This window comes from Xyrauchen texanus, chromosome 12 (genome assembly GCF_025860055.1).
Source record: "Xyrauchen texanus isolate HMW12.3.18 chromosome 12, RBS_HiC_50CHRs, whole genome shotgun sequence".
Classification (NCBI taxonomy): Eukaryota; Metazoa; Chordata; class Actinopteri; order Cypriniformes; family Catostomidae; genus Xyrauchen; species Xyrauchen texanus.
Genome location: NC_068287.1, coordinates 9537091 through 9558624, shown reverse-complemented (window position 1 = coordinate 9558624; position 21534 = coordinate 9537091).

Below are 21534 nucleotides of genomic sequence, written 5' to 3'. Positions count from 1 at the left end.
CCAGTGCCATTACCTTTCTCCCTTCCTCCTTCTCCTTTTTCAGAAAATGTGATCTCCGTAATTTTGAGAGTACCATGATTGTTGGTGCTAGATGGGTTTGTTTGAACATTTTTGTAACTGCTGATCTACTGGGATTTTCACTCATAACAGTCTCTATACAAAAAGAAAATCCAGTGAGTGGCAGTTCTGCGGACAGAAATACATTGTTCATGAGAGGTCAACAGGGAATGGCAAGACTGGTTCGAGCTGACAGAAAGGCTACGATAATGGCTCTGTACAGTTGTAGTGAGCAGAATAGCATTTCAGAAATCACAACATGTCGACCCATGAGGTGGATGGGCCACAACAGCAGAAGATCACGTCGGGCACTTAATTAAGACCATAGTTTTCCTAATAAAGTGCTAAGTGTGTGTATATAGAGTATATCTATATTTTAATCACTCAGCTTGTTTTCCTGGCGTTCCAATCTAATGTTTAAGAGCATTCATCCATGTGACATTATAGACTTCAGCCAGCAGGTGATGACAAAAGACCCTCTTGTGTGTGCTTTGAGTGATTTGAGCTGACTTTGTGAAAGACTGTGTTCTCCGTCAGTGCATGAGTTTCTCTAATGTCACCGGCTTGTCTCTCACTCCATGATCAGTCAAATTACTGCTACACTATAGCTGAGAAATAGAGTTAAACTAATAGCTTCAGCATAACTGCCTATCACAGCAGAGAGTTGTGACAGACGGAGTAATAACACATGCTCAGGGCACCTACCCGATGCCCAAGTTTCCAAATTGGGAGAAGACCTAAACTTTCAACAAGGCAGAGGATAGAACGCTTCTTGAGTCAGTGTCAAAAGAAGAGTTCACCAAGAAATATACAAGAGTGAATCTGGCGTTCTCCATGTTTTCTCTCCTACAACAAAACATTTAAACAAAAGTGAAATACTTGTAGGATAATTCAGATAGCATGTCCAATATGCAGCATTACTCCATGATCTTTCAGAGCGGATTACACTACAGCCAAGGAATAGAGTTAATCTAACAGCTTCAGCAGCATTAATGCTCATCACTCATTTGGACTCACAACAGATGCAGGTTATCACACACACTCAATCTCAGTATCTCTCTGTCTCTCTCTCTCTCTCTCTTTGTTTTGAGTTTATATTAAAAGCTGCAATTAGATCTTCATCTCTACATTCATTACAGAGTAACAAACCAAAATATAGTTCTGCTGCCAAGGAACTTCTGTCCCTCCATCAGAGAGAGCTGTTTTTCAATTTGGCCAATATGCAAAATTGGGTTGATAAAGAGCTCTAGGACATTTTTAATTTTAGGTTTAACTAGCTTATTAAATCCTTTCTGCCAGGAGGCAGATGTGATCTCTCTTTGATAGAGTATATTGACTATGCTCTATGGCTCAGCTTCTCTCCCTACACAGTGGCATTTGGATCTTCCTTCACTGCAGCTCCCAGCGCTTTCTCGCTGGAGGCCACACCCATCGCTCTCTCGCCAGTGGAACCCTGTGCTCTCTTGCTGGGGGTGTTAAACAGATCTCTCTTGTGGTAAGAGGAGGAGAAGGAGGAATGGGAGAAAGGCATTGGCTCAGTCGTGATGATGGAGATACATTCTCCAATCTCCATGGTACATGCCTCTGAGATTCCCATGGCAGAGGCCTCTTTGCTTCATTCTCCGGTCATCTTGGCGATTCCAGCCTCTGCCCCTTGTCCCAGGGGTTTCCGCAATGGAGGCCCCTCCGCTCCCGTGGTCTCAGAAATTCCTTTGACAGAGGCCCCTCTGCTCCTCGCTCTAGTGGTCCCAGTGATTCCTATTATGCAGGCCCCTCTGCTCCCACCTCCAGTGGTCCCAGATGTCTCAGCTCCAGTGATTCCAGTTTCTGTGGTCCCGGCTTCTGTGGCAAAAGTTGTCCCAGCCTTGGAGGTCCCAGTGGTCTCTGGTTTGGTGCTATTGCCCTCATCTCAGTCCCCAAGTGCCTTGACTTTGCCTGATACCCTGCTCTACTTTTATCCCCAAGTGCATTGACTTTGACTGAGTCTGCTAGTGCCTTGACTTAGTAAGTGGCGTGAGTTGTAAGAGGAGGAGAAGGAGGAAGGGAGAAAGGTATTGGCACTGGTCGTGATGATGGAGATGCATTCTCCATTCTCCATGGTCGGTGCTTCCGAGATTACCTTGGCAGAAGAGTCTTTGCTTCATTCTCTGGTGGTCTTGGCGATTCAAATGAGTCCTCTGCTCCTCATTCCAGTGGTTTCTGTGATGAGGCCCCTCCACTCCCTTCTCCCATGGTCTCAGCAATTCCTGCGATGGAGTTCCCCTGTGATGCAGGCCTTTCCGCTCCCCTCTTCAGTGGTCCCAGAGGTCTCAGCTTCAGTGGTTCAGTGGCTGCTTTTGCCATGACCTTGCCCATATCCCCAGTTGCCTTGAATTCGCACAGTTGCCCAGTTGCCCTGCCCCCACCAGAGTCTCCTGTGGCCTTACCATCTTCTGAGCTCACTGATGCCCTTGTCCTTAAGTTCTCCAACACCTTTCCCTCATCTGAGTTCCTCAGCCCTTTCTGTCATCTGAGTTCTCCAGTGCCTGGATCGACATTGCCAGATGTCCAGCGAGGCTTTTTCCCAGTCATCCAGGACTCTTAGTTTCTAGCCTCCCATGGCTCCGCCTTCCACGACTTTGCCCCACGTCATGGCCGCCACGCCATAAATCCATGTCATGGCCGCCACACCAGAGTTCCACATCACGGCAAGCCACTCACGAGTCCCATGTCATGGCAGCCATGCCAGAGTCAGCTCCAGGCCATGTCACAGCCATGCCAGAGTCAGCTCCAGACCATGTCACAGCCACGCCAGAGTCAGCTTCAGGCCATGTCACGCCAGAGTCAGCTCCAGGCCATGTCACAGCCACGTCAGAGTCAGCTCCAGGCCATGTCACAGCCACGCCAAAGTCAGCTCCAGGCCATGTCACAGCCACGCCAGAGTCAGCTCCAGGCCATGTTACAGCCAAGCCCAATACTGCTCCATGCATGTCACAGCCGAACCTCAGTCTGCTCCATACCATCTTCTCCATGCCATGTCTCAGCCAAGCCCCAGACTGCTCCATGCCATGTCAAAGCCAAGCTTCAGTCTGCTCCGTGCCATGTCTCAGCCAAATCTCAGTCTGCTCCATGCCATGTCAAAGCCAAGCTTCAGTCTGCTCTATGCCATGTCGCATCCAAACCCTAGACTGCTCCATGCCATGTCACAACCAAGCCTCTGCACCACGGCCCAGGCCCTGCTCCACCAGGGACCTCCATCCCTACAGCTCCGCCTTGGTCCTCAGCCCCATCAGCTCTGACCCTTGAGCCTCTCAGTGTAACTTTCCATTAGCTTTGCCCTGTTACCACGCTCTGTCTCACCAGGCCACGCCCCACACCCTGTCTCGCCAGGCCACACCCCACGCCATGTCTTGCCAGGCCACATCTCAAGGAAAATCTAGTTCCTGTATTGTGTCATGTGTTCCCTAGTCATGTGATTCTTGTTTCCCTCATGTGATCTTGTCATGTGTTTCCCCTGTTCATGTGTCTTGTTTTCATTGGTTTAACTTAATTTAGTCTTGTTATCTTGTATATAGTTTAGTCTTGTGATTGGTTGTCTTGTTTACTTGTTAACCCTGTCCTTGTATTTAAGCCCTCTTGTTTGCCATTGTCTTTTGTCAGGTATTGTGAGTGTCTTTGTTATTTTGTTCTAGTCAAGTCAGGTTTATGTCAAGTCAGGTTTATGTCAAGTCAAGTTTAAGTAAAGTCTAGTCTAGTCAAGTTTATGTTTCACATTTGTAGTTAGGGTTTTTGGATTTCACTTTTGTTAATAAATTGCACTTGTGTTCATCACGTCCTCATCGTCGTCTTCATCATTGCCAACAGCATAGATACATAAGTGTTACTGGCCAATGTTTAAACAAAAAGATTTTCTAACTGTAAGATTAATTACTAAAGTCTTTGAAGTCCATTCTGAATTAACTGTGGAAGTGCACACAGATGCATTGTCCTTTGTTATTTGGCTGAGGTAGGCTTTAGTTGGAAATCAATTTATTATCTATGTATTCCATTTTAAGAGTTTAGTCCATCCTTTTACCAAAGGAATGCAGGCAGAGGTCAGTGAGGTGCATGGCAGTTAGACTGTAAGATTGTGGCAGTCCATTTCTGGTGAAGACCATCTTAAATCCAAATTAAATTATGTATATATTTAAAGATATGGGTTGTGTTGCTGCTGTAACTTGTGAATTTCCCCTAGGGGGATCAATAAAGTTCTCAATCAATCAATCAATCAATCAATCAATGCAAGCAAACAAAAAGGCTTTTGCAGTTGTCAGGATCCTGACACTACTGTTAGTATAGTTTATAGTTTTTGTGGCTGGATCCTGACACCCATGTTGTGTGAACACAAGGCGTTGTTGATTTTCATTGCAATGTGTTGTTTTGTCTTGTTTTCAGTGTCAGGATCCCACCACTTCTGTTGGTCTAGTTTACAGTTTTGTGGCTGGAAACTGACACCCATGTTTGTGTCGTGTATGAACACGTCTTTGTTTGTTTTCATTGTCATGTGTTCTCGTCTTGTTATTTTCTTTGTCTTGTTTTCCCATTGTTTTCCCTCTCATTTGCCAAGTTATTAGTTTATCAATTTTACCTGCCCTGTCTAGTTATCCTCCTCATTTCTCCCTCTATTTAATCTCCTAATGTGTTTTAGATAGTTACCCTGGGAGTTTTTATTTGCTTTTTTATATGTAATAAAGTCCATATCACACTACGCATTTGAGTCCTCGCCACATCCCACCCCAAAACCTGACAGTTTTTTAATGTCATTTATTTCTACACTTGCAAAACCTTCATATTTTAAATAATATCTATGCATTTCTACTCCCTATTTGCGAAATTATTATTATTGCTGTTGTTCTTGTTGCAATTTTTTTATTATAACAATAACTATAAAAACAGTAACAGTAGTGATAATAAAAATAAATGCTGAGTAAATAACAATTATGAATTAATAATTTTTTAAAGAATTTTATTGAATTCATCCATCTGCTGAATGAAATTGCACATAATAAAAAAACAACAACTCACAATCCAAAAACATCACAACATTTCTTTAAAGCTTAATTAAATTTGTTTCTATATGTCTCAAGGGACTGGCTTCTCTGTCATCGCAGTTTGTGAGTGCCCTCTCCCATGAAAAGGAAACAATACATTTAGATTTTTTAAGTTATTTTAAAGTTGAATTTGATCACTTTCAGGTGTAGGCCTTAACTGCTAATCATGGGTACTTGGAACACATAACAAATAATTCTTTCATTAGCTGTTTTCACAAGCTTGTTAATTGAACCAGATATTTTAATAGAGTGATCCAATGTTTCAAGTGACTAATAAACAACTTTTGTGCATCCACACCACCACCTCAACTGACAAAAAGATCATCAAATAGGACAAAGCATATATTAATGCAGACAAATACTAAAGTTAGACTGGCCACGTGAACAAGAGACACCCAAACGCTCTAAACTAGAAGGCAGATATCTGTCTGGTGGCCAAAGGAAAGGAACGCTATATCAGTCCCATCCTTTCTTCGATGACCTCCATAACAAGCTTTCTCGTTCTCGGAGGAATCCTTATACTTCCCGTGTCTTCGTGCCCTCAACACGGGGTATTCCACGATGCCGCCGGTAGAAGAGACACTTGCGGGTTATCTCTTGTCTGGCACGGCATCATCTCTTAAGAGACCTACTCTCCCCACAAAGCCGTGCAGGACCACCTCCACGCTTTTGGGAAAGCTTATCAAGCAGCAGGTCAGGCTGGTGCTGCCCTGCACACTACGGCAGTGCTGCAGGCGTACCAGAATGACCTGCTGAAGGAATTGAGTGCGGGCAGTACGGTTGACGAAGAGGCTTTCGCCGAGCTTCGTCATGCCACAGATCTGTCTCTTCGGGCCACCAAAAAGACGGCTCGTGCCATTGGCCGGTCTATATCTGCTTTGGTCAGCACAGAAAGACACTTATGGCTAAACCTTTTGGCAAAGACACGGAAAAAGTGTTCCTCCTCGATGCCCCGGTTTCGCCTTCTGGCCTATTTGATGATACCATGAACACGGTTATCACCAGGTTCCAGGAGGTGAAAAGCCATGAGGAAGCCTTTGGGCAATTCCTCCCTCACTGAAGTCAGGGGGAGGGGCCGCCGGCCACCCAGCCCCGCCCCAGTCCTTATAGAAGGGAGGGTCAAAAACCGAGTGTGGTGAATCGCGTTCCCTCTCGCAGAGACTGGGGACTGGCTCGTCGGCCTCAGAAGCCCACAAAGCAGACCTCAGAATGTCTACTGTGGGAAGAACTGCAAATCTCTTGGTCAAAGGGGCCACATGTTCCCCTTTCAGAGATAAAGTTAGGTTATGACAGTGATACTTCCATGCTAACCATCAAGACGGTCGTGTCTCAAATCCAACATCTCGATTGGTTGGTCACGATTGATCTCATGGACACTCACTTTCATATAGAAAGTCTGCCACAGCACAGGAAGTTCCTGAGGTTCGCTTTCGGGGGCGAAGCTTTCCAATATCGGGTTCTTCCATTCGGTCTAGCCTATCACCCCGCACATTCATGAAATGCATGGATACAGCACTGGCTCCTTTGTGACTCTGGGGCATCCGATTCTGAATTACATAGACGACTGGCTGATACTAGCACAGTCACAAGAACTGGCATTACAGCACAGGGATATTGTCTTAGCTCATCTAGTTTCTCTGTGGTTGAGGCTCAATGCCAAGGAAAGCATCCTCTCTCCCATTCAGAAAACTACTTATCTGGGGATTGTATTGAATTCGATCACAATGTAGGTGCAATTGTCTCCTGCTCGAATCAAGTCCATTCAGAACACCCTGACCAAAGTCAGGCTAGGCCAAGGTTACACTGTTCGTCAGTATCAATGACACCTAGGTCTCATGTCAATGGCATCCTCTGTGATCCCCTTGGGCCTTTTGCACATGAGACCGTTTCATTTGTGGCTCAAAGCCAGGGGATTTCATCCAAGGGTCAGTCCCCTAAGGCTGATAAGGGTTACGCTCTGCATGCTACGTACCCTTTCTATGTGGTTCAGACACCGGTTCCTCAATTTGGGTCCCATTCTAAGTGCGTCTTGATGTCGCAGGTTGCTAACGACAGACGCCTCCCTGACAGGCTGGGGAGCGGTCTTAAGTGATCGTCCAGCTCAAGGAGAATGGAAGGGTCGTCAGCTCGATTGTTACATCAACTGTCTTGGCTGTATTTCTGGCCCTGAAGTACTTCCTCCAGAGGCTGCCATGTCTTGGTGCGGATGGAAACACAGCGGTAGCCTCTAACATAAACCATCATGGAGGTCTACGTTCACGCCAGCTGAACAGACTGGCACGGCAGATTCTCCTTTGGGCCCAGGGCAAGCTCCTGTTAATCAGAGCAGCTTATATCCCTGGATGTCTGAATAGGGAGCAGATTTACAGTCCAGATGGGGATTACTGATTGGGGAGTGGAAACTCCACCCCGAGGTGGTGAAACAATCTGGTTGAGATTTTTCAGAGTGGAAGTGGACCTCATCGCCTCACAGACAGCGCAACGTCCCCAGCCCCCCGGGGAGAATATTTCACATCATGTTCTACGACACGTGTAATCTATATGTTAAAATGCCTCTGACCTTTAATTTGAATTGGAAAGACATCAAGATCTTCAAAAACACATATAAGTGAACATGAATCAGCCATTCGAAGACATGACATCACCTCGCCAATCTCAAGACATTTTCATGATTGTAATCATGATATAAAACAGTTAACTTGTTTAGAAATTGAAAAAGTAGAAAGTATAGAAGAGGTAGGAATGTGAGAAAAAACGTCTGGGTTACGGATGTAACCTCCATTCCCTGATGGAGGGAATGAGACGCTGTGTTGAAGAAGTGACACTAGGGATCTCTCTTGAGTGCCTTTCGCATCTCTGATCTATGAGAAAAGGCCAATGAGAAATTGGCAGACAGAATTTGCATGTCCCGCCCCCGGACATATGGGTATAAAGGGAGGGAAATACATCTGTTTCATTCCAGGATTTTTCTGAGGAGCCGACAATGAGGTTAGGACAGAACAGTGGCTCGGTTCAGCAGCGTGGTCGGGAGGACACAACGTCTCGTTCCATCCATCAGGGAACGGAGGTTACATCCATAACCCAGACGTTCCCTGTCTGTCACTCAATTCGACGTTGTGTCGAAGAAGCGACACAAGGGGTCCAATTTAAATCACGCCATGCACTGAGCCGTGTACGTGTACTGCTGACACAGGAGCGGGCAGGTATTTTACGTACCAAAGCGACTGGCTGTGCCAGTGTAGGGCCTTGCCTCACTGAAAATGGCAACAGAGACAGCATGGCCCTTTGTTCTATGATCAAAGGTGAGACATTGAACTCTATTTCCCAGAATGCATCACAGTCGGATGGAAGTCCCGCCCATGGACTCAATCTCAGACGTTATTGGTCAAAAGCGGCCTATGACCAATGACGTCATCTTCTTAACAAAACTAGCGTGCTCATTTGAGACGCTCCCTCTCTGCATCCAGCCTGACTGTTACACCTACAGCTTCGCTGTGCTCTAAAGAGACATATCTACACCAAGGAATTTCCCTCCTTCTAGACAAAGAAAGACCACGATTTTCTAAACCTCAACATTTGCCTTCAGGAGTAGGGACAAAGACAGATTTAAAGAGGCGAAGTACAAGTTTAGCAAGGTGGTGAAAGAAGCTAAACGACGTTACTCTGAGAAGCTCCAACACCAGCTCTCAGCCAACGACTCTGCATCTGTCTGGAAAGGGCTTAGGCAAATCACCTACTACAAGCCTAAATCCCCCCAGGCCATCAACGTCCGATGCCTAGCCAATGACCTGAATGAGTTCTACTGCCGCTTTGAAAGACAAAGGGTCAGTCCTGAAACCATCCCTCATGACACCTCCCAACAGCTCCAGCCACAGTGCATCACCTCCACCTCCCCCACCCCAGCAGGGACCTGGGCACCCCCACCAATGCCCACCTTAAAGGTACCCATAGTGATGACTCTTTCCATCCATGAGAGGGACGTCAACAAACTCTTCAGGAGACAGAACCCCTGGAAAGCTGCCGGACCGGATGCTGTCTCTCCATCCAGCTTGAAGCACTGCGCTGATCAGCTGTCTCCAGTGTTCACAGACACTTTCAAAACCTCACTGGAGACATGTCACAAGCCAGCCTGCTTCAAGTCTTCAACTATCATCCCTGTTCCCAAGACGTCAAGGACCACAGGACTTAACGACTTCAGACCCGTCGCCCTGACCTCTGTGGTGATGAAGTCCTTTGAGCGCCTTGTGCTTTCTCACCTCAAAGTCATCACCGACCCCCTCCTGGACCCCCTGCAGTTTGCATACAGAGCCAACAGGTCTGTAGACAATGCAGTCAACTTGGCCCTCCACTACATCCTCCAGCACCTGGACTCCGCAGGAACCTACGCCAGGATTCTGTTTGTCGATTTCAGCTCTGCCTTTAACACCATCATCCCGGCTCTGCTCCAGGAGAAGCTCTCCCAGCTAAGTGTGCCTGACTCCACCTGCAGGTGGATCACTGACTTCCTGTCTGACAGGAAGCAGCATGTGAGGCTGGGGAAACACGTCTCCGACTCACAGACCATCAGCACTGGATCCCCCCAGGGCTGCGTTCTTTCTCCTCTGCTCTTCTCCCTGTACACTAACAGTTGCACCTCCAGTCACCAGTCCGTCAAGCTTCTGAAGTTTGCGGATGACACCTCCCTCATCGGACTCATCTCTGATGGTGACGAGTCCACCTACAGGTGGGAGTTTGACCACCTGGTGACCTGGTGCAACAAAAACAACCTAGAGCTCAACGCTCTAAAGACAGTGGAGATGGTTGTGGACTTCAGGAAGAACTCAGCCGCACCTGCCCCCATCACCCTCTGTGACTCCACAATTGACACTGTGGAGTCTTTCCGCTTCCTGGGAACTATCATCTCCCAGGACCTCAAGTGGGAGCTGAACATCAGCGCCCTCATCAAGAAAGCACAACAGAGGATGTACTTCCTGCGACTGCTGAAGAAATTCAACCTATCAAAGTCAATGATGGTGCATTTCTACACAGCCATCATCGAGTCCATCCTCACTTCCTCCATCACTATCTGGTACGCTGCTACTACTGCCAAGGACAAGGGCAGACTGCAGCGTGTCATCCGGTCTGCAGAGAAGGTGATTGGCTGCAATCTGCCGCCGCTCCAGGACCTGTACGACTCCAGGACCCTGAAGCGTGCTGGAAAGATTGTGGCTGATCTCTCCCACCCTGGCCACAATCTCTTTGAATCACTCCCCTCTGGCAGAAGGCTGAGGTCCATCAGGACAAAAACCTCATGCCACAAGAACAGTTTCTTCCCATCCGCCACTTGCCTTATCAACAATGCCCGGTACCCACCCTGACACTCTCCACACTCCACCTCTGGCTCTACATTTCACTGCACTACTCTGCTCTCTTTTATTTTATACTTATTTTTAATTGATACTGCGTGGACATATTTATATTTATATTGCTTATATTTTAATTCTTGTTCATATATTTAGAGATTGTGTGAATGCACCTACAACACCACAACAAATTCCTTGTATGCGTAAAAAAAGTACTTGGCAATAAAGCTTTTTCTGATTCTGATTTGGGCACGGTAGAGCAAGATTAACTTAGCTTTGTTCCAGTCGTGTAGTGTACAACCGGTTCACTTCATCCTCACTGTGAAACAACAGTGAATTTATATAGGAAACGGAAAAGGCGACCAGCTTCCCTTCTCAATCATGTTTCCCACAACGTTGACTACCTCTCGCGTTTCTCGCAATCACCGGACCCGAGAACCAACGCAGAGACACGTCTTTTTGCTGACAAGTGTTGAGACAAGGACCGAATCCAGATTGTTTCTCCTGACCTCAATGCAACAGGAATCCAACAGACAACCCTGCTGAAATCACACAGGATTTCACAAGTAAGGCTTGATATCTGGGCAGATTTAGTTTAGAAACTGTGACTTTTCTTATAAACCTAAATCATATATATTTGATTGCTGAATGTTTGATGTTTTGTTTTCATTTGTATGTTAACTACGATCGCTGAACGTTTAAATGTTTTGTTTACACTGTACATTTAACTATGATCGCTGATTGCTGTTTGGAGTTATGAGATCATCATTTTTGGGGAAATGTTTATTTATTGACTGATCTGAATCAACGATTCAATCGCGCTGTTACCAGCGAGTCGTCTCTGTTAAATTGCTTGAACCCCTGTTTGTTCGCTCTCTCTCTCTCTCTCTCTCTCTCTCTCACACACACACTGAAATTCACGGAGCAGCACCGCGGTTTATGTATGAATCAGGCTGGTGTTTTTCAAATTCTCCCGCTTGTTTCGTTCAGTTCCTTTGTGTGTTTGCTCATTACCACCCGCACGTAGTATTAGCTCTGTTGTGCTGGATCTGATCCAGCCATCTTGCTTCCCTACACTGTCACATAATCGTTGGCTCTGCCTTTTCCGGCCTAGCCCTCCATTTCGACTAGTTCCTCACGAGGAGTTTAGTCCGCCATTTTGTGTCTTGGTTACCGACTCGAGACACACACATACACTAGCATATAGCTCCACCATTTAGTTAGGATTTCCATCTTATGTTTTTGTGTTATATTCAGTTAGTATTGGCATTGTTCATTACTGTTTGGTTATAATAAATCTTGTTATATTATAATAAGTATTCCTGGTTTGTTTGTTTGATTATTGTGTTGAAGCCAGCCTCTGCCACGTCAAGAACTCCTGTATTACTTCAGTATTGTTAAATTGTTGTTGTTAGAAGCCAGCTGTAACCAGATTACTGTTGGGTTCATATGGCAACAATTTGACTAACTTCTTCCCCTTTTGATTATTTTGATTTTCAATCAAGATACTCAATCTGCAGGGTGGAATTTTATGAGACTTGATCAGTCACTTACTATCATTTTTCTCTTGTCAAAGAGTGGTCCCCCGAGGATAGAACTTAACGAACAAAATTATATTATTTAATTTAATTAATAATTAATAAACATTAATTATTCATTTATATCTGATAGTAAATCTGATCTAACCAACCTGTGAGCCTACATACATTGGTGCCCGTGTAACATTGATTCTAATCAATATTCTATTTATTTTAATAATTGATGGTTGTCTATGATAATTATGAATTATTGCTAATAAACACACCCGCTCCAAAACTTGTGAGCCCTACACCAGGCTGCACGTACCCTTGCCAAACGCCCCATAAAATAGTCAAAGCCTTCTGGTTCTTTACCCCTGACATGGGGGAACAAGGAGACGTGCCAAGCATGGGAGCAGGCCGCGCCAACTGTGCCTTTTCTCTCTCTATGTTTCTCGCATATAGTTAAAGCAGCTGGGGTCATCTTAACGCTATCATACGCATCGGGGAAGGTGATCTTTCCCAGTTATCTTATTCTTTCAGGGGGGAAAGACCCTGCTGAGGTCACACCTGCCCAGACTGGGGGAGGTAAAGAGTGGTGAAATACATCACATGGGCTTTTAGGTCACAACTTAAGCAGCGTCATGGCACCCATTTGCTGTCATTGTATGGATAAACAGAGCTGAAATGTGCCTGTAATGAAATGTGCATTCTACATAATATGTTTTTTGCGTGTCCTCGCAATAGCTTTTTCTTTCCATCGCAAAACACTTACCATGGTATTACTATAGTAATATTTAACCAAATTTGAACCTTGTAGAAAGTGAAACCATAGTAACAGGAAAATTAAAACTATGCATATAAAAACAAATGTTGTGGTTATTATGTTTTTACTACAAATATATGTAGTAAAACCATAGTAAACACAAGATTAACCATGGTAATCTACAGTAAAATCATGGTTACTAAGTAGATATAGTGTATTAAAACAATGGTTTTCTTAAAAAAAAACTGGTTACTTACTGGTAACTTACTTTCCATAGTTACTACAATATCACCACAGTAAACCTCCCCCCATCCTATAATAGAATCAGAATCAGAATGAGCTTTATTGCCAAGTATGCTTACACATACAAGGAATTTGTCTTGGTGACAGGAGCTTCCAGTGCACAAACATTACAGGGACAAGACAGAGGTAATAATAAAAGAAAGAATAAAAACAAAAGTGAATAGAAAATAAAGTATATATAGAAATACACAATAGGACAAATATATATATATATATATATATATATATATATATATATATATACACACACACATCAGCACTGCTGTAATTCGACTGCAGGCCGAGTGCCATAGGTAATCACAGCCATGCTGATTTAGGGCCATATAGCACGATTGCGACTGTGATGTTGCTTATATATGTCACGCACACACACAAGACGAGACAGTCACAATGTCGGAGTAAACTGCTTTATTCCACAAAGCAGGCAACAGTACAAAAGGGCAAATCCAGTGAAGAGGAATCAAGGGGGGGCGTGAGGTCGAAGCCGGGGAATCAAAATAGAACAGAGCGCAAATCCACGGAAGAGTAGTCGGGGGGAGCGTTAGGTCGAAGCCGGGAAATCAGTAAACAACTAGATGAGACTAGCGAGAGGAAAAGACAGGGGAAGCTAGGGGAAAACTAGTGCTGGCAAAGCGAAGGGTAAACTAAACAATAACCAACAAGAGTGAAACGAAAGGGTTGTGATATTTATAGGGGAAAACCGACGGTGCAGGTGAAACGAATAACCAGGTGATTGGGACGAGTAGCGGTGAAACTAATACTCTGATGAATGTGAGCGAGTGCGAGAGCCAGAGGGCTGGGTGCAGGTGAAACTAATAACAGGGAACGTGCACGCTAACAAAGGGACTGTGGAGTTAAATACGGGACGAAATGGGCACAGAAGAGGTAAGGGCAAAACGAGACAAGGTGAATGTTACAATATACAACAGTTCAATGAACAAGTACATTTTTAAAAATGAGGAAATAAAAACGCATTCATTAGTAATTCAAAAATGTCACTTCAGAAATAGTATCACAGCTTGTGCTGTTTCGAACAAGTTATTGGATATACAAGGACGTGTGTGTGAGTGAGAGAGAGACCGAGAGTGTGAGAGAGAGAGAGAGAGAGAGAGAGAGACGTAGCATGTGTGATCACCTGTTGCCACTCCCAAGCAGAGATGCTGTCAGCTTTCTGAATATCAGCTTTCTCAGTGGAAAAATAGCGTCCAAGCGGGCGTATTTCTCACTATCTCACAAGAGTCGATCACTATAGAAACCGCAATGTCCTCCGACATTTTAAACAGCACCCTTTGTGTAATTAATCTCTCTGTTGTGTCTCTCAGCTGTAATGAGCCGCAATACTGAAGTTGTTAGTTTAAAGTCATTTAAAGCTATTTCCTAGCGATCACGAAGAGCTGTTGTATGTAAAGTGTATTGTGTATTGCACATTAATTATTGCTCAATGGGGCCATTTTAACTGTTCATGAAATGAATAGCCTGATGGAAAAAACTGTTCTTGTGCCTGACGGTTCTGGTGCTCAGTGATATGTAGCGCCGTCCAGAAGGCAACAGTTCAAAAAGGTAGTGGGCTGGGTGAGTTGGGTCCAGGATTTTCCACAATTTTTCCTCAATCTGGAAGTGTAAATTTCTTGAAGGGAGGGCAGGGGGCAACCAATAATCCTCCCAGCAGTCTGAACTGTCCTTTTGTAGTCTTCTGATATCCAATTTCATAGCTGCACTATACAAGACAGTTACTGAAGTGCAGAGGACCAGTCTCACTAGCTGCTGCCTGTCCGTCAGAAAGCTGGTGATCCACTGACAGATAGACGTGGGAACAGAGATATTTCATGTCATGATATGTCAAATTGTCATGTTTATTAGAATAGTAAAATCATGGTTTCCACCAAAAACTATGGTTACTACAGTCTACAATATCACTATAGTAAAACCATTGTTAATTTACGGCATTTGTATAGTAAACCATAATAATCACAAAATTATTATTGTAACGAACTCTGATCCTCAAGTTCACCCCGCCCCCTCTGGCTCTCACGCTCGCTCCCAATCACCAGAGTATTAGTTTCACCCGCACTCGTCCCAATCACTAGATTATTAGTTTCATCTGCACTGTTCGTTTTCCCCTATATATACGCTGCCCTTTCGTTTCACACTTGTTGGTTATTGTTTAGTTTACCCCCTTCGCTTTGCCAGCTCTAGTGTTTCGCTAGCTTTCCCCTGTCAATTCTACTCGCTTGTTTTGTCTTTGTGTATTCTGATCTCCCGGCTTCGACCTTACGCTCCCCTTACTACTCTTCTCTGGATTTGCCCTTTTGTACGATTGACTTTCTGCCAATAAAGCAGTTTACCCGACATTGTGACTATCTCTTCGTGTGCGCGTTACAATTATTTTTATTACCAGTTTTCATCTTCCTGTATTTTCACAATTGTTTTACAATGAATACCATGGTGAAAATATGGTTACTATAGTAAAACCATGGTAAATATTTTAAGAGGGAATGCAAAACTATTTTAGAAAACAAATTCCCTCCCTTTCCTCAAAGGGCCTCTGTACTCATCTATCCAACTGCAAATCTTAATTTTAGGTTTTGAGCTTAATCCAACAGTCTATTTAAGTTCAGAGAGAATTATTTAGGTCTTATATGCAAGTGTAAGGGCTGTTTGGCTGAGGCTAATATGTCATTACCAGCCAAAGACTCAACAAAGGAACTAAACTGATTTTATGTGTGATATTTCATTCACCTCCCACCCGTCGTCAGTAATAGATGGGCGGGGATGAACAAAATGTAATCACTTTAGCAATGCATAGCTCCCTTAGCATTTTGTACTAAAGCAATATTCTTGTAAAAATACCAGAGATAGCTTTAAAGAGTCCAGAGAAAACATATATTGTTTGTTCCCACAGACTGCACATTTGGGATGTTTTTCTCCTATCTAACACACACCTAATTCAGGTCATCTCTACTAACAAGATGAGTGGAATCAGGCAAATTTGATAAAGGAGACATCCAAAATGTGTTGAAATTTCTCTCTCTTTCTCTCTCTCTCTCTCTCTCTCTGATCTGTTTTAAATACCTAGATTTAGCAAATTGGTGTGCGAGAAGTTTCTGAATATGAATGCGTAAACGCAGTCCAGTGAAGTTGGAAGCCAGGCAGTGGTTTTAGTTCCTCTGGTGACTCTGCTGTATGCTTGAGGGGATTAATTAGACTCTGGACATACATATATAGAATATCCTGTATATCTGTTTTACAGTGGCAAGAAAAGTATGTGAACCCTTTGGAATGAACTGGTTTTCTGCATTATTTGATCTTAAAATGTTATCTCATCTTCATCAGTCACAAGTATAGACAAGCAACAATGTGCTTAAGCTAACAACACACACATAATTATAATCTGTCATGTCTTTATTGAACATATCCCATTAAACATTCACAGTGCTGTGGAAAAATATGTGAACCCTTGGATTTAGTAAATGGCTGATCCTCCTTTGGCAGTGATGACCTTAACCAATCATTTCCTGTAGCTGCGGATTAGACCTTATTCAGACACTGATATTACCAATGCAACACCACAGTGGGTTTTCTTTTTGTTAGTCTCTTTTATATTATCATGGTACATGTCCAAAAAACATGGTAACGCCAAGTGAATTGTCGAATGGCTTATTTGTTTAAACAAAATGTAACCTTTGGCTGCATCAGACACCTTCTTTGTTTAATATCAGTATTCTAAGAAAGATGGAGATGCAGTGTAGATTTGGAATGAAGGGGCTGCAGAAGAAGTTAATTTGTACATATTAGTATTTTATCATAGCTCGAGTACAGTTATTATTGATCTGCTTTCTCTGCTCCCAAATTCATGTCATGCACATTTCTCTAAACCAAATTATAGTTTGATAATCAATTATGTTGATAGAGGAGATTCTGCTTTATAGTGAAAAATTTGTTACATTTTGGTCTGTTCTCACCTAAAACAGATTGGATGGCTTCAGAAGACATGGATTTAAACACTAGAGTCTTGTGGATTCCTTTTATGCTGCCTTCACATGCTTTATTTTATGCACCTACAAAGCTGAGATATTCTTCTACAAATCTTAATTTGTGTTCAGTAGAAGAAAGAAAGTCATACAGATCCAGGATGGCATGAGTTTGAGTAAATTATAAGAGAGTTTTCATTTTATTGGTGAAATATCCCTTTATCAGAAGGGGCACATTAATGCACAGACTTACACAGACTGAAGCCCAGGGGCCCACGACACCCAGGGGCCCCATTCGTCACCCTATTCTCTCCCATCAACATTTGCGGTATGGAGTGCGCATCTAAAAGCTTATAGTGGGAGATGCTGATACTGTAAAAACACGAGACAATGACAATTAAAACTTGATTGTAGACAGCATTTGCTTTCACATTGCTAAAGATTTTTACATTGACAGTATCATAATTTTTTCCTTTTCTTTCTTGCAACAGAAAACATGTCACTAGGACAGAAAACATGACCATATAATTCTAATAAGACAGACATGTTTATGACTCCGGTAATATCTGTGTTCATGTCATTCTCACTCAGGATACACCTAAACCAGTGCCTCATATTTTCAGCTTTATGCAAATTATGTTTCTGTGTTCTCACTCAAAATGGAAAGACACAAACTAAGTCTGTTAAGAAGTCTTAGTTGCTCATTTAAGACTACTTCTTGGTCTTTGAGTCTGTAGAAAATCCCTATTTGTGTGTGAAATGAGCAAGAGCGATTACTCGCAGTCTGCAGGTTTGCTGTCTTTTCTAACATAGTTTTAAACTACACCCTCCTTCAATAATAGCCTCTTTGAAGAGGTTGCATCACATTGTGACAGATCCATAAAACAATCCATGCTGAAATCTGACAAAAACTGTTGCTGCTGTTTCCTTACATTCTGAACAACGAACAGGTGGCATTAACATGTAAATGTGGGTGTTCATGTGTGAATATATTCATGTGTCTGAAGTATGTGTACGTTTGGAACATGTTTTTGCAGCTTAGTTTCAATAGATGTCTCTTTAGGCTGGGGAGGAAGTTTTGAGTTCTGAAAGTTACAATATCTATATATGTAATGACCTATAGGTATGAATGGCTTCTGGAATCTATGAGTTCTGACCAAAAAAAAAAAACAAGGAGAAACATTATATTATAGAAATGTTTCTTTAAATCTGTCCAATAAGCCCACACTAATTAAAATGCAATTTATGAACTGGATCACTATATGGTCAATATTAGAATCACTGCTAGTGTCGGTCGCCTATATGTTATTAATTTTGGTACCCTCTTTTCTCTTTTCCACTCATCTTTTTTTCCTTGTGAAAGACACCAAATTTATCTTTCATTCAATGTCCTTAATATGAAATAGTGACCTGTATTAAATTATTATGAACTGCATATACCCAACAATATGCTAAATGGTTGACATGAAAAAAAAAAAAGAGAACAGAATAAAACCTTAAAAGTGTGCTTTACTAGTCATATATATGAAAAAAACACAAGGCCAAATATTGTATTATGCTAGACTAATGCAAACAAACAAACAAAAATCTGTTGACCCTGTTGCACTCCACCTGTATGTAAATGTGTAGAAAGTGCCAAAATTAATTGTCCACGTACTGGGCGTAAAATTCAATTGATTTCCATGCTATCAAAGGCAGAACTAATTCCGAAACCCACACTGACATTCATAATAGATTCATTTCAGTCAACCTACAAATGTATAAATACAAGATGGTTTGCATTAAAACAAATCTGTGGCACCGGAGAAATCATGTTTTAAACGCATCTTTCTGACAGAGCCAAAGGCACAAAAATATTTGCATTGTGCAACATATTAAGCACAAAGACTTGTTTTCAAATTAGCAATACAGGGGAAGTCTGTGGGGCAAACAATTTTGTAGGGTTTAAAAGCATCAATTTGAAGCATGGATTTTTGTTAAAGCTCTTATATTCATTAATTTGTATAAAAAAATGATGTCTAAATAGTGATTTTAGCGCTGGGACTGTGATTCTAGGCAGATGAACTTCTATTTTGTAATTTTCTAGTTGTAAATCCGTTTTTTATATCAGGAATGGAAGTTTGCACTAGTAACAATGTAATTACTGATATCAAAAATAGTAAGTAGTTTATTGCTGATATGTTAAATTGGAATTTCAAATTAAGTAGATATCTTTTTTTTGCATATTGAATAGGAGTGAATGTCAGATCATTGTGAAATTCTACTAGTAAAAATGTTGTCACAGATATAAAAAAATATGGTTTTTACTAGATTCAATTAAAATTTTTATATCAAGAATTGGTATTTCTGCCAGTAATGAAAGCAAACATTTTTTCCAAGAATTTACGTTTTTACTAGTGTAAATGTAATAACTGATTAAATTAGTTTTTTTACTAGTAGTAATTCTATTCCTGATATCAAAACATAGCATTTTAACTAGTTAAAGGGTTTTCATTGATATCCTGCACATGATTATTAGCCAATTCAGTGTGCAATAGATCATTGTGAAATTCTACTAATGAAGTTGCAGTTTAAAAAAATATGTTTTTATACTAATTAAAATTATATTTTTCCAATATCAGAAATTGGTATTTCTGTGAGTATTTACACCAGTTTTGATTTCAAGAATTAACACTATAACTACTGTAGTGCAAAGGTTATTAATGATATCAAGAACTGGCCTTTTTACAAGTAGTAATTCCATTGCAGATATCAAAAATAAGCAGTGAAAATGTAATTGTTGATATCTAAAAATCCTGTCCTGCAAGTCATCAAATGTTAAAAAGGATTTTAATACTAGTCATTCATAACAGATGTAGTTCCTTTGGGTCCTTGCGCATGACCAGTGCTGAGTAAATTACTCAAAAATGAATGCATTACAAAGTACTTATTCCTACTCTAAAATTGTAATCAGATTACTGACTGTACTGATGACTTGTTTGGAAATGTAATCTCATAATAAATTACTTTTAAATTGTTTTCTAAAACACCTTTCACAGAAAAGATTTAGTTTTTCTGCAACATGAGTTCAAAATAACATCCTCTCCTTGTTCTCTATAACTTTCTCCTTGTTCATGGACTCGTTAGGGGGCACACACTTCAGTTATCACAAAACACAAACAGATTAACGGACATTAATACAATTCATGCAATAAATGTAATCCACATATATAGTATTATTATATAAATATATGTAACCCAATTAAAGTAATTAAAAGTAATTAACTTAACTGAAAGTCATTAACTGTAATCAGAGTAAAATAAATAGAAAATGTAATGCACTACACTACTCAGAAATAATTAGATTACAGTAATACATTTCTTTGTAATAAAATCATCCCAAACAATGTGCATAACTATTATTCGAAAGTTACTGGGTGTGCCCTAACAGGTGGTTTCATGAGAGGATTTAAAATATATGATATAACTATTAGGGATGAATCAGGTCCGGTCTCACACATGTACTCGCACTCATAAAAATGCCTGATACCAAAAACTATACCATCTGAAGAACAAATATCATTACGTATGCAATCAGAGCACAGATTAAAATCACATTGTGTCCTAGTGAGAATATTTTACTGCAACACCTGAGATATAATGACATAAATATGCATGAGCAGCGCGCTGCAAATTTGAACACATGTGAATATGTGGAAACAGTGTGGTGCCGACATCAGCTGCAAATACCTTTTAAAGCTCCTCCGTGGCTTATACAGGGAACATCATCATGGGCATCGAGCACTCTATTTGAAGCATGATGGTGAACAGAGCACAAATTCACTTTTGTATTATGAGGCACATACAGAGTATATTTATTTATTTAAATATTAGTCTTTTGTTGTTTAATAATCACTTTGAGTCATGTAGCGACCGGCTTTTCTGGATTGGGAAGCTCCCATCTTATGTGAGAGCTCCAACAATACAGTTGGTCATAACAACACAGAAACACTTCAAAATAAAAGCTCAGCCATAATAAAAGCTCACTTTAAATAAAAAATGTATGACAGAAATGTTATATGATTAGTAGTTGTTATGCTAGTACTACTACTACTACTAATAATAATAATAAATCAATAGTAATTGTATTATATTTAAGCAATATCTGTGACGCTCATTCAGCACTTTATTTGACAGAAATAACTCCAATGTATTTTAGATTGTGCTGTCCTATATAAAAGCACTTCATTTGATAAAAAATTATACAATATCATGTTGAAAATTAATTGTTATCATTTATTTATTTATTTATTTATTCAAACACCATTTTGATGATAAAACTGAAATGAACTCTTGAAAAATAAATATCGCTGATCAGAATCGGCGAGTACCAAAAACAATTATCAGTGCTCGTCCTCGGTCTAAAAAAATTGTATCGGGACATCCCTAATAATTATGCATAAAAAGGTTAGTAAGTGATTTTATCACAATAGTATCATTTTAAGATGATACAGCCACAATACTTAAACA